The sequence below is a fragment of the Apium graveolens genome, chromosome 2, assembly GCF_009905375.1.
Source record: "Apium graveolens cultivar Ventura chromosome 2, ASM990537v1, whole genome shotgun sequence".
Taxonomy (NCBI): Eukaryota; Viridiplantae; Streptophyta; class Magnoliopsida; order Apiales; family Apiaceae; genus Apium; species Apium graveolens.
The window spans coordinates 140651228-140656378 of NC_133648.1; positions in this window are offsets into that span (position 1 = coordinate 140651228).

Here is a 5151-nt window from a genome sequence, read left to right on the forward strand (position 1 = left end):
CTTGTCTATCTGATGTTGTGTGATGAAAGAAGAAAGCAAGGGTGAGCAGCAAGCCCACCAAAATAATATGTATAATGATTAATAGTATATGAGCCTTCTCTTAGTACTCATGAAAGTCTTGGTCAAAAGAAATGAACCAAGTTGATATCTTAATGCGATGAAGTCGCAAAATATTCAGTATATATATATATACATATATACTTTTCAAAATATTGGAAGTCCTCTTCCATGCATAATATACACAAAGTCCCAGTGTATAACTGTATAAAAAATATCGTTGCAAGGTGATCTCATATATCTAACCTTGTCTCAATGTTTTTCTGAAAGTCTTTGTCATTCGTAAGATAATCATTTACTAGATATAAGTTTAAAAGATAAAGTTACAAGATACTCCAATATACTTATATCTTTTCTAAATACTACTTGAACTACCACCGTTCAAGTTATAATTAGTTCAAAAGTTCATCACATAGATGAGACTACAAGACCAGATTTGAATAGATTAAATCTTTGAAATATCATCAAAATAAAATGAAGTTACGAGATACTTCATTTGATGCAAACATCATTTTGAAAACTTGACCCTGCCAACACTCAACAATCGCCCAACCGTAGCCTTTCTATCGAAGTGCTCTGGGTAGTGTTGCAGAAATATCCAATTGGATGATGAACTCATTACGGGAGTTTACCGCGCCAGGAAGACCACTTACGATGATCAGTCGTAGTAGTGCAACCCCACCATTTTCTACATGTAGAGGAGAACCTGTCGGATTTACTTGTCAACCGAACACTGAACTCCTAAGGAATGGACCGCCTTAGCGGAACTTCCAGGCCATTTGGGCCAATATAATAAGGCTGGGCCGGCGCTACTCGACCACTTACGCCACTCCTAGTTCAGATGAAATCCATGACTCTAAAACGTAAAGCTCGTCCCCCCTTTCCCCAAGTAGAAACTTGTTGATACGGCTCCACCAAGAAGTCGTATCTAGTTGGAAAGGAAAACTCACCGATATTTCCCAGGCGATGCCTGTTAATGGATTAACTTGTTCCAAGAATTTTACTTCCCGAGTATTGGGTAAGTAATCAAAAACTCTTTTATCAAGACAGCAACCTTGTTGCGAATATAAAACACACCACAGAGCCGGATCCCTCAGGTTTTGAGCGAGTATTTAAATCCCCTTCGAAAGGAGGATCTTAAATATAAAAATGAGTTTTGGGATCCGCTCTAACTTTTAAAAATCATTTTGAAGACTCGCAAAACATTTTTAAGAATGTTTGGAGTGATGCTGATTTAACAAAATAAATCAGTCCCAATATATTAGAAAATATCTGAATATTATTATTTAAATAATATTCCCATAAAGAATAATCTTTATAAAAATAATTGAAGTAGAAGTATTAAAACTTATACTTGAAACGAGTAGCAAATAATCAAAGATATACTTATACGAAAGTAATATCTTTATTTGAATAATCAAAAATAAGTTTGATTATCGACACCTTATTCTTTAATACAATAAAGAATATTATTAAGTAATAAGCGGAGTCATAATACCTCGAATGAATACTATAAATAATATTCATAAAATAAAGGAGTCATACATCCTCAAATGAATATCCAAGTAATATTCAATAATAATATAAACTGAGTCATAAGCCCTCGAATGAATATTCAAATAATATTCAAATAATAAAATAAACTGAGTCATAAGCCCTCGAATGAATATTCAAATAATATTCAAATAATAAAATAAACTGAGTCATAAGCCCTCGAATGAATATTCAAAATAATATTCAATTAAGTAAAATAAAGGTATCGAATAAACCTTATTCGATCAATAGTTTTAAAAACTATATCCATATATATATATATATATATATATATATATATAATATACTCGGGAACATCGACTCCCAGTTTAGAAATATGTTCACCTTTTATCCCCTATACTAAGGGTATACGCAACTACTTGCTTATTTCTAGCATAGGTATTATGCAACTATAAGCATTGAAATCAACATATAGATAACCAGATTATGGAACAGACATGCATATATACCATATCAGCATGCTCCAATATATCGCAAAATTTGCTAATAACAATCATGCAATATCACAAGATAATGCATATACATATATTTACATCACAACAACAGTATAACGGGTAGAAAACTTGCCTGAGCGACTGGGGGTTACGAATGGCTCGGGACGAGTCTGGTAACCTATAAGCAACAAGTAAGTTGGAATTAAACCAAAGTCACTTGTAAATCTATACTCTAACCGACTCAGACTCTAACGCTCGTTTTGCGCTTAACGATTTACTTAAGTCGCTCGAGTACCCTCGGCTCCACCATTTTTAATAATTTACCCATTATGAGTTTTAAGGCGATTCTTTCGCGAGTGTCTTATCAACTGCCTAACACACTCTACATAAATGTTTCATGCTCCAATTAGTCATTTAAGGGCCTTAACCAAGGTTTCAAAGTAAGGCGAGGGGTAAAGGTTCGTTCGCGAAACACCGTTACGTAAAACGGTCGTTTCTCCTAAACCGTACATCGGATTCAAGCAAACCACATATCAAAACGAAGCTTGAAACATAACCTATCTAAGCATGGAAGTGGTTAGTTTATAGAAGTGGGTGTTCGGGTCCAACAGTTAATCACAAAACAGTTTATAGAAAATCGGGCATTACGACGGCTATAACCTAACGATTTCCAAAGTTTAAACTACACCAAATCATCACCAATTCAACAACAATCCAACATCCATCAATATCAAACTAAACCCATTCATCTAAGCACTATTATCATCCAAACAAACCAAACTTAAAACTAAGGGTTCAAGAGTTTATACCTTCCTTGGAGAGTGGGTAGTCACTAACAAGCCTCTAGGAACCCTGATCTATGCTTAATCAACCTTAAGCTTTCATGAACATCAAGAAAATCAAAGTAAGTTACTATTCACTACTATTCATCATCATCTTTGATGAGTGGATTAGCTATGCAAACCATGGAATCTTGATCTTAAACTCATGGTATAACTAAGTTATGAAATATAGGATCCAAGGAAACAAACCTTGTAATTTTCCATGGCCTAGAACTTGAGTTTTGAAAATCTATTTCTTTATTTCTTGAAAAGGCCGAATGGAAGAAGAAAGAAATGGGGGAGAGATTTTGCTTGCTTGTCTTGCCTTGATATTTGTGCAAAGAATGCATGGTTGTGGTTAATTATTGGCTAAATATCTTGTTTTCACTTGCTTATGTCATTGCTTGCATCACTACTTTACCACATGTCTCATTCTTGTGGTGTGATGATGTCACCTTGCTTCTAACCACATGTTTTAGCTTATATTAGAAGCTTCCTTCTCATGTTACCTGCATGTGCTTGCCCCTTGGACGTTTATTTGTTTTACGGTTCGCTTAACTCTCGTTCTCGTTGATCGTTTGAGGAATTGTACCCGGGATCTTATTACTTGGGTTCCCTTAACCTTTCTCAATACATTATATTCCTTTTTATAATCCTCTCTTATAATCCTTGAATTTAAATCCCTTTAATCATGTTACCTTATACTCAATTCTTTCGGTATCTGGTGGATTTTCGAGAAAAATCAAAGTGTTCGGAATTGGATTCTGACGATCTTTACATACACTTATTTACTTTATGGAATACTAATACGATCTTAGAATATCCATAACATAACCCCTACATAGTGTGGCATGAAAAGTTTTCTCATTCAGCAAAAACACTATTCATAAGGGTTTCAAAAATTTCCAAAAATTGGGGTTATTACAGTCCTCTATCTCATGTGCCTACACATTAAACGAGCTAAGTTACTATAATGATACTTATAAGGGTTCCCGTAAGGGTTTTAACTGTCAGTGCTACTTTAAGTAGTCCGACCATGAACTTGGCAAGAGTTCTTATTATCTTTGTGAGTTTATTATTATATCGTCGCATCATCTCTGAGGTTTATAACGCTTGGCTCTGATACCATTTCGGTAACACCCCCAGATCCGGGGTCAGGGATCCGGGTCGTCACGGTCTTTCTTTCCACAATATCACTTAACTGAATTAATAATAAATAACCTCATGCTGTGACCCCACACTAACACACACCACAACCCGTTATAGTCTCAGAGATGAAATTGAAATAAGTACAAGTCTTTGAATCCACAATTTAAAAGTTATTACAACCCAAAATGATTACTTGATAAGTTTACAATTAATTGCCATTATCTGCCACAAGTTATAATTATACATAATTGATTCCCAAAAGTAGAAGGTCTGATCTACAGATAGATCTACCTCTGCAGCTATAGCAGCTATGATCTCAACGGGAAGGCGCGGGGCGCTTCCCACGCTCTTGCGCTGGGTCTGCTTGAGTCTGGCCATCTTTCCTAACTGTTGTTGTGTGATGAAGAAATAAAGCAAGAGTGAGCATTACAGCTCGCAAGATAATATATAGTGTAAACAATAATGCAAGTATCTAAATATATAACTTACTAAAATCCTTTATCAAGTGTAAGATAATTACTCACTGGATATAAGCAAAACAAGGGATGAAGCCACCAAATGCTTCACTATACTTATATCATTTATAAAACTACTTGAACTACCATTGTTCAAAGTATACTGAGTTTTCGACAGTTCATCACATAGATGAGACTACATGATAAGATTTGAATAGATTAAATCTTTGAAATATTATTGGATGAAATGAAGTTATGAGATACTTCATTAAGTCTCGATATATATATCCACATATATATTTCTTATACATTTCCTGAAAACCTCTGTCATGTAAAGTATGAACAGAGTTTGTAACATCCAATGAATTTTTGGAAAGGAAAAGAATTGTGGCATAAACCCGATATCTTGCTGATCAGGCAAAGATACCAATAAGTAACCTTTTCTACTGTAGATGGATGAATTCCTCGCCGGTCATCACCCTGGCCGCATTCGGACCTCGCGCTAGACCGTTACCCGGCCACTCACGCGTGGATGGACTGTCACCCGGCCTCTTACACCTTCATAGACCGTACCCCGGCCTCTCGCTTATGCCGACTCAATCAGACGGACTTACTTCCCGAACATTGGGCAAGTAATCAAATTGTTGTCTCAAAACAGCAACCCCGTTGCGAATATAAAAT